This window comes from Pinus tabuliformis, chromosome 6 (assembly GCF_031772625.1).
Source record: "Pinus tabuliformis cultivar Carrire ecotype Pingquan chromosome 6, CPIR1, whole genome shotgun sequence".
NCBI classification, from domain to species: domain Eukaryota; kingdom Viridiplantae; phylum Streptophyta; class Pinopsida; order Pinales; family Pinaceae; genus Pinus; species Pinus tabuliformis.
Genome location: NC_142292.1, coordinates 194840992 through 194851547, shown reverse-complemented (window position 1 = coordinate 194851547; position 10556 = coordinate 194840992).

The following is a 10556-nucleotide window of genomic DNA, read 5'->3' as shown; positions in this document are numbered from 1 at the left end:
AAACAATTATAAATATTTTTTCTTTCGCACCATGCCTCAAAAATGTTGGAATTTTAAGGTTTTTCAAAGACATGATATTTTATATTTAATGTCATGTCTAAAAATCGTTGGAATTTTAAAGCTTTTCAAAGACGTGATATTTTATCATTAATGTCATGCTTGAAAATCGTTAGAAATTTAAATTTTCTCAGAGTCATGATATTTTTTTTTAACATCATTATTAAAAAATGTTGAAAATTTACCCTAGAAAAAAAGAAGTTATTCTAGCATCAACACTTTTCGTTTTCAGGGTGTCTTTAACACAAAAAAAAAAAAAAAAAAAAAAAAAAAAAAAAAAAAAAAAAAAATTGGTTTTTACTGCCATTTTTAAAAATGTTGAAAATCTACCAAAAAAAATATGTTATCCCAACATCAACACTTTTTGTTTTCAACCTGTTTTTTCAATTTTTTTGGGGGTTTTTTGGCTAGAGTTATCGTTTTGAGGTAATAATTCTCGTTTGATCGGTAACTATGTTTCTTTTTCCTATAATCTACAAAAAATAAGTTATGTTGGTACCTTTGAGCTCTTTTGGGCATAGTTTAGTATCTATGATGGTTGGTTTCTCATGATTTAGCAATTTCTTAAAGAAATTTGGAGTTTGGGCAGTTACCCTTAGTATTATAGGGCTCCTGTAATTCTCCAAACTTGCATTGAATTCCCCATCCTAACATTGAGGGTGCTTTCTTTGATGAACATATTTTGTGATATTTGCTAACACACCATTATTTGTAGATATTGCTAATTATTTCGCTACAAGGAAGCTTCCAACACATCTCTCACCCAAAGAAAACCAAAATATCATTTGGCAATGTAGCAAATATTTTAAGATATTATAAAATATTTTTCCACACTTATTATAAGATGCATGTTTTGGCCTAAATTTATCATTCCATTTCCTTCTAGTAGACATTTTCCCATATACAAGCTCTTTAAAAAACAAAGTGTGAGTTCGCATGTGTGCCCCTTGCTCTAAAATAATATGAACATATGTGACTCAAATAAAAGAAAAATGTATTTATACGCTAGTCTCCTTTATGAAACTATCATATGCTAGTGCTCATGGTCCCGCTTCTATCATATATTATTGTAGGAGTGTTATAGGTATATATAAATTTTAGTTGACAACTAACCAAACTTGCGAATTTGGGGTGTTCAAAGAGGGAGAAACATAGAGTGCAAAGATATTTAATGATGCAACATTGATCAAATATTGTAGACGCTCAAAGTCTTGGGGGACAGTTACAAGCCCTTGACATTTGAGGAGATGATAAATGGAAGGGTGGTGCCTCTTGAGTAGGAATTACACCCATGGTTCCTTGATATGGGGCTTTAAGACAAGATGTGGCTATGAGAACAAGATAGGCCACTAATATAAGATGACAAGAAATGATGCACTTTGAGATGAGGATGTGCATTCTCATTGATTTGATATGATAGTTGGATTAGCCACTCAACTAGTCTTAGATGTGGGGGAGCTTATTGTGTTGAGGCATGTCTAGAGTCATATTAGTACACTCTGTGGTAGTGTTTCATAAAAGTGGTTAAATTCACTTCATGTGCAATTGGACTTCAATTAGTGATGTGAGTTTACTTGTTGGAGTGTTTTCTAGGATGGAGACAACTTTGAAGTGGGGGAAGATGTCAGAACCTCAATGTGATGGGCATAGATTTTGAATTTTCTTATCATAGAAATTATTCTTCTAATCTTGATAATTACTTCCAATTATTTCTATTTGAGATGTGTCACTTATATCATTAAGAAATTATACATAGAAAAGCAATAATAACGATAGGATCATAAAGAGACAACAAAACACAAAAAGGCACAAGATTACCCTCGGCAAACCCATCCTTGGGAAAAATGGGATCAACTTTTATTTTAACGATAATTCAATCCTCAACAAAGTTTACAATAGAAATTGCCTAGAAATCTGTGCCAATTTCCAAGAATTAATACTAGTCAAACTTGGTCACAAGAGAGAGGATATTTGGCTTCTATTTAGTTTGGTCAACTCTAGCCAACAAGCCAATTTTCATCCATGAAACTTCCTCAATCAATTTAGGCAAACAACCTCAGTTGACCTTTGACCAACACTAGTCAAAATGCATAGAATTGTTGTCAAACTTCTGATATTTTGTGGTCAAACTTCTGAGCGTTTGCTATAAAAAATTCCTTCTTCCACAGTAAAAATTATCAAATATTTGGTCAAATGGTAGCCAGAAGATCATTCAAACTTCTACAAGAATATATTTAATCAACGTTGTTCAATGGCAACTTCAAATATGGTCAAACTTCGCTCTCCTTCTTTTTTTTTGACTTCACACGTGTAGATCAAAGATAGAGATATTTTTATGGATGGAAGATCGAATTGGATGTCTTCTTTCAGCATATATATATACTGGTTAAATGGGTGCCCTTTTGACCAAGGGTCACCTCTAATGGTGGGGTGGACATAGGCTTATTGGAGCATACATAAACTAATATAAAATTTGAATTTTCTTTCTAATATTTATAATTTTTTTGTTGATTTTGAAGGCTCCTTAGCATGCAGGAATACCTCCTCATGCTACAAAAATCAACAAAAAATGTTGCATCCATGAACAAGTTAGAAGGCATAATGGCATCATCATTGATTGTTGGGAGTCCATCACAAGTATGTGTGATACTTGCATTTTGGTGTTTGTTGGGAAATTTGGTAGTATTAATAAGAGTGTGTGCTATATTGGATGGCACAACCAAACCAAATGAGATGCAACAACATTAGATGCAAATGGTAATTGGTAAAACCCTGAGAGATGAGACAACAGGTGCAATCAGTTATTGGCATGGCCCATTAGACGAGATGATGAGCACAATCAATTATTAGTGTGTCCCACTTGAGATGAGAAGAGACAGAGCTTTGGCCAAACCAATTATTGGTACACCCCATACCATGGAGATAAGGAATTGATTATTAGCATCATGACATACTTATGGGTGTTGTTTCAGCATCACAAGGGTCATCTCGACAACATGTATGCCATGTGTTAGCCTAAGTGACTCGAAGGGTCATGACCTTTCACATACCATGAGATGGTGTTTATTAACTAACCACTCACTTATAGAGACACACAACTAGAGCTCACACATCCTTCCCATAACTAGACAGGGAAGAGAAGGGTGTGGACTACAAAGGGTTATGATAAACCATGAGTATTTTGGAGTTTGCTTGGGATATGATGTAGGTCATCCTCTGAGTTGAGTGTTAGATGAGTGTAGAGGAGAGGAATGAAATTTGTATGACCTAGAAGTTGTGATGAACTAGTGAGAGGTCTACAGTGTGTGCTTTTGTGGTGTTGAGTTGACGTTGGTCATGGGTTTGAGTAGACAAGTGGAAAATTGTGACTTGGTTGATAATTAGGACCACCTGAGTAACGACATGATGTATGATGGACCGTCATACCCTCAGCGTGATTAGAACATGTGGCACACCCATGATTGAGTTAGAGATGTGTGACATCATCATTAGGCACATGTTGTTTGTCACAAGAATGTGCGACACTTTCATTTTGGTATTTGGTTGTGAAATTTGTAGTTTCCCATAGGAGAGCATGTGATATCAACTAATATGACTAATCTGACTGAGACAAGAAAAAAAATGGGGGTGATTGGTTATTGGTGTAGCCCCATGAGAAGATATAATGGGCATGATTAGTTATTGGTTCCGCCCATGAGATGAGACGATGGGCATGATTAGTTATCGGAACACCCACTCAAGACAAGATGAGATGGAGGTTAGGCATGACCGATTATTAGCCAATCCCACGCAATGGAAACAAGGCATCAATTATGAGTTTAGAGAAATAATTATGGGTTTCAACGATAGGTTTACTCAAACTTTAACTTTCCTCAACTCACCACCACCAAAACACACCCTATAGACCTATCACTATTTTATCGCAACACTCGAGTCATACAAATTTTGGTCCTCTCCTCCACCCTTTTCTAACACATAGGTTAGAAGTAAATCTACATTGGATGCCAAGAAAACTCCTAAACACCCATAGTTCATTACAACCTTTGCAATTTATTCTCTTCCCTTCTCCATCTATTAATGCGAAGGATGTGTGAGCTTTTGATCCAGGTGGATATTGGTGGCCACCCGCCAATTCCACTTGGACCCCCACCATTGTTTCTTTCAATTTTTCAATTTCCTTGAATATAACACCATTTACCATAAATAGTATGTATATTTGTTGGTTGAAGGAAATCTACATGAGTATATATGTGTTTATCATTGTAAATATTGCATCGAGCTATGTTTATAAAGCTTGAATAAGAAGTATGTTTGTCATGTTTCATAAATTTCCATTTTAAATACTACATCTAGTTATGTTTATAAAGCTCCATAAGTAGTGTGTTTTGATGTTCATAAGTGTCATAGAACACCAAGGACGGTGTTCCCCCAAGGGGCAGAGGTTTGTAATAACTCCGAGTTAAGTTTCCATGTAAACCAAGGGACATCATAAAAGGAAAAAATCAAACCAAGGTCATGGGACATATATTCCAGGTTGGATAAGGGGAAAAACATTATAGTGAGCATTACTTGTGGTCATTATTGGCTATAGAAATTGAAATTGGAATTTAAAAAGGAAAAAGGAAATAAATGATAATTTAATATAAGAAACGAAGGAAAATTGGAGAAAGGAAAGATGAAGAGACAAGAATATGCATGCAAGGAAAATGAAGGAAATTGAAAGAAAATAAAACAAGAATACGAGAGAGAACATTCTATGCCTCTCTTAGCTACACTTGGTTACTATTGGTCACATTATAGCATAAGCATTCTCCCTTGGACATTCAAGCATTCACTTGGACGAAAAGAGGAAAAGGAGCACTTAGACAAAAGCAAGCAAGAAGCGAGCAAGAAAGCAAAGGAATTCGTTGGTAGTGAATAAGAAGGTTGGAAAAGAAGTTACAACAGGAGGACATTGTCGGTAACAAGTTGCATGTGTGATTTCCTTGCTGAGATCTGAATGCATGGTATATGAATTTGGTTATTTGGTTACTTAGCTTTCAATGACATGAGATTCACCTAGATTGAAAATGGTTACAACCTTGCCTTTTCCATTTCCTGGATAGCCATGATGTTGTGGGTTCCTTCTTTTGGTTAAGATTTGGATGGCGATAGACTTTCAATCCTAGTTGAGGTGGTCTCATGAAATTTCCCAAGGGTTGAGGGTGGAGATGGTTTTTTCCTGGAACTCTTGTTAGGTGGGTGGAGATAAGAAAATTCCTCTAGGTATGGTGAAGAAGGTTGGAGGCATCTAAACTTGTTTTGTTGTTAGTGATTTCTGGAACGGTTGAGGTGAAATCACCATGGTTGAGAGTAGAGGTGGTTTAGCCTTTGGATTCCTTGCTTGGTTTTGTTTTGGTTTATCCCATGTGGTCTTACATTCATGCTTTGAATATGGCACAGGAGTGATTGTATAAAGGAAAGAATTGGTTCAGCCCTAATCTATGGTCGGGTGGTACATGGAAGTCCGTGACTTGGTTGGAAATATGCATCTGTTATTATGCATTATTCTTTAATGATTATCTATGAGCACAAGTTCTAGTTTGATGTGTGATTTTATGACCGATTTATCACAGTCTCATTCTGGTTCAATGCTAGTTACATGCATGGTATAATTCTCATTATATGATGTGCTCTTGTTATGGTTTATTCCATGGTTTGACAAGCTCTTGGTTGTTTTATATGAATGCATGAGCTAATGTGTGCTTATTGCAGTTAGTAAGAGAGGGCAATATGCCTTCTTGATGAACATCTGATGACACTAATGAAAATAATGAACAAGATAATCCATGACTTATAGGTACTATGGTCACAAAATGTTTGTAAAAATGAATAACATGTGCAGAGAAAGTTAGACCCCGTTTTCATAATTGCATCTTGGATGTGGGTTCATGCATAATAACTCTAAGCTCATGTTTACTCTAGTAAGTATGTTAAAGTGGGTAAATGTGGGGTGGGGTGTTACATATTTGAACGTATGAGATCAAATGAAGTATGTGTGCAATGATTGTATGAAACAAAGCTTGCAGTCACTCACTTGTTTATTATAGGACCAGGGTCACAATCATTGTAATGTAGAGAATTTTGTATTCAGAGGTCAATAACGAAAGGATGGTCATTTTGAGTGACAAAGATTGTATGGCATACAAATATGATGTGAATAATGTTGTTATTTGTATCTTATCTTCATGGGTGGATATTGATGATGCAACCTTAAGTTTGTTGCTACTTATCTTCTAATTGTCCTATGAGATTCTTCTCTATTTGTTGAGAGTGGAAATTGTTATTGTTGTTGTTCACATTATACACAGATATGATTTGCATCTAGATTATATTTGACCAGAGATATTTTTTCCATTGATTGAGCTTCTTGTGGCTTGATGGTTCATGAACAAGGTAGGGTAGATAATTATATGCAGAGATGGATTGATGTTGTTATGTCCATGAGTATGGAAAGTCTGGTTTTGGGAAATGTATTGATTTTTGCTATAGATATTTATTAATTATTTTTTACAGAGATATGTTGTACGCTACTTTTCTCCTAAATAGCGCATACATATGCATATCAGGTTCTTAACAGTCATGTATACATTCTAGGTAAAAGAACCTTGATTAATATATTTGCTTGTTGATTGAATCTGGTCATTTTTGTTGGTTGGTTGATGAATTTCGAAGCTTAATGAAGTAACTATGATGAAAGGTTTGGTGTCAGGGTTTGATGAAAATGATTTAATATATGTACATTGTCGTTATGCATAGAAAGCACGTATATATGTAGATTTAGTTAATGACAGTCATGTATACATTCTAATTTGGTATCGGGTGGTGTTTGACTTGGTATTGATAGTGTTGATAAGTAAACAGTGTTACAATGTTTGGCTTGGTTGGTGAATAGAGAGTTTGATATGGTTAATTTTGAGATTTGGCTTTGTTAATCATTGATTAAGGTTATTGATATGTGGGATTAATTATTCAATGATTGAGCTTGTGTTGGTTGTGAGTCTAGTCTGAAATATTTTGAAAAGTAGTCTACCAAATCAATGTTGTTGCAGGTGGTCTTAGTCAGAAAGATTTTGAGACATGGCTCACAAGAAATCTGAGGGAATAGTAGTCGTGGGAATAGTAGCAACTATAAAATATAGTAGAGGTAGTAGCCTTTAGCAGGTAGTGCAAATGGCAAAAACCTACACTAGTCCAAGATGTAAAGATTCTTTACAATAATAAGAAGACAAAGTAGACCACAACAACTGTTGTTTTCTCCCAAATCAGGTTTCCACCTAAAAATACCAATATCTCTATGTGTTATTTGTGGATGTGTTGATTTTTTATTTTACGTCATGCACTGTTACTTTGCTAACTCAATTAAATATTAATGAAATTGTGAAAAAATAAGTAATTTTCATATAAGTTTGTTATATTCACTAAGAACGTGTATATACGCGTATTGATGCAAATAAAGTTGTGTATAAATATTTGAAAGTGAATTTGAAATAAAACACTGATCATTTGAAATAAAACATTGATTCACCCTGCGCTCTGAGTGTTTTTTGACATTGGTCATTTTACACATATCTCGATATTATCATATTTATTTTATTGTAAAGATAACATAATTGATAAAATAATTACAAAGATATCAATCAACTAACATATTGAGATGACCATATCCCAAAAGAGTGCTGATAAAATGTGTTTTGTGTGTAAAGTCATTATTAGTCCCCACCATCTCGGCATGAGACTATAGTAATCGAAAACGATGAAGTTAATATTAGTTGAGATGTTTGCGAGCGCCCATTCATCACATTTAATCAAAGTTTTTAAGAAAATAGTGATTTCCTGTCTTATTTGGCCTCTTCCCGAGCTAAAGAGGCTGAAATCATATATTATCTTGGCTCTGTGTGGTTCATTTTTTGGAGTTGTCAACTAATGCAAACATTAGTCTACTTGTATGAAATGCTAGCTCCGGGTATTGTCTATGCGGAAATTGGTACATCCTTCCTGCTGTGACTAATGGGATTTATCTGGGCATTTATTAGCCTTTGAAGTTGCCAGCAATAATGTATTTGAAGTTGCCACCTGTTGCTGTTGTGTCTACTGTGGTGTTGTTGCATGTTGTTGTGGTGTCTACATAACATAAGTTGCATGTTGTTGTGGTGTCTACAGAGCAAAAGTTGAACTGAAGTTGGAGAGAGCAAAAGAAGATCATAGTTGTGTAGCTGGCTAGAATAGGAGGATCATAACCGTGTGTTTTCTAGGATGTGCATAAACCCTCCACACGCTAGCATGTCTGTTCTTCTGCCTTTGTTCCTTATGCAACATGATACTCTATTTTTTTCCTTTGTGCCTCCTGCTACTCCATATAATCTGGTCTCGATGCAAATCTATACTTGTTTCCCATGAAGCTATGCTCTTTGAATCTATACTTGTTTCCCATGAAGCTATGCTCTTGAATCGTGCTCGGATCAATGGCCGAATAAAGTGTTTTAGCTAACTCCCTAACACTACCACCTGGCCTATTGATGATGTTGGAGGGTTTTGAACTACTGCTTTATATGCAAGGTAAAAAAATTCAACCAGTGAAATAACTTCTTTTACCTTTGTCCTTGTTTCTTATTATGGGTAAGTTCGGTCAGCTATCCCTGCTAATTGATACACTCCATATATGGAATTCAAAGTGTTGGTTACTCTTTCAGTGCTTCCGTGCATGAATTAACCTCGCTCAGTCGGGTTGCTATAAAAAACAACTTAAGGAGGCCAACCAATATAGTTAAGGGGTTTTTCTAGGCATGCTCTTTAATTGGTTTTTATTAAATCATTCAAGCTGTGTTTTAGGTCGGACAGAAACATCCACCTAATACATAACCAGAACAAGCTAAGGAAAATTCGTAAGATCAATACATACCTCCCATCGAATTTCCATTTCAAGTATGCTTTTTTGTTCCAGTCCTTTTCTTTTCTTGTCTTCCCTGTGTCTTTTCCTTTTCTTTCTGTAATGGGTGAATAGTTATGCACGCCACTTGCAACATTTTATAGTGACCTAAAATGCCAATGTAATATCAAGCAAAAGTTTACTTTGTGAATTTTTGTTATCCAGAATTATGGTAAATTCTATCACTAATTGTTGGGCATCTATATCTTCTAGCTGCGGGGAGTACCAAGTACCAGAGCTACCCATTCCCGGAGCTACCAAGTACGTGAACGGGGAGCCGTCCTTGGGATTCAAGAAGCACCCTCAATTGTGGTAAATCTACCTGCATCTCGAGCCTTTCAGGATCACTCATGCGCAACTATATCCCGAATAAGGAGGTGACATCGACAGATAAAAAGAGCACGAATACTTAATAGGAAACATATCTACTAATGAAACGAAGAACAAACCATTATTAGTTTGTCTTATATCAGCTAGAATGGAGGGGAGATCACAACTATAAGGTTGCGGCTAACCGGAAATTTCATGTCATCTCCAGCCATTCTAACTATTATTCTGATCACTTAGACTACTATTCTGAGTACTGGAAGAGTTAGACGGATGATTAGTTTTTACCTCAAATAATGCAGTTGTACTAGGCAGTTCAGTGTTTCCAAGTGTCAAGCTAGAAACAAACTTTCTGAGCTTTCTTCTGATCCAATATGCCAGCCTTCCTCTTCCAGGGAACTTAGGAATCAATACGTTGGACACTTTGCATACAGGCAAGGGCAGCAAGACAAGCCTCTCTTTTTAAATTGATTTTAAGTTAAAATTTAATTTTAATTTAAGAATGAAATTTCGGAAACAATTCTTTAGACACCAATCAAGAATGAAACTTTAGAATCAATTCCTCCAATATCCAAGATGAATGGAGAGGTGAGAGTCACACACCTCTAATTTTAATTTCATTTTAATTTATTATTATTGTGTTATCCACCTCTTGAAAAGTTGTGGCATTGAGTTACCCGCTCTTTCGGGCCCCCTTATCCTGTGGCCTCTTGACCATGAGTGCTTTCAGAGTGGGCTATATACTATGGCCTCTGGACCATGAGTGCTTTCAGAGTGGGTTGTATTACTGTCTTTAGGCTATGTGGGTTCAAATCAACATTTCTTAGTTAGTTTTGAGGGTTCAGATCAACATTACTGTCAAATAATTTTTTTTCATTGACATCCCCATCCGATCTCCCTGTAAAGCCGATTCGCTTCTGTTTGTTTCTTTTCAGCCCTTGCTTGCTCTCTAGCATAGACAATCTGTTGAATCTTCCTAAAATAAGTAAGGTAGCAGGGAAGTAAGGACCAACAGCTATAATTATGGCTTTTGGGTTAGTAGGGTGTTTCAGTCCAGTTGTATATCCAAATCAGGATTATGAATTTCATGAGATTGAGATTATATCTTTTATTCTCTCTTTCTAGTTCTAATAGTGAGCTTGGGCTTCTCCTAGAACCATATTTAACTATATTTGTCTACAATTTCTCATGGTATTAGATTGGA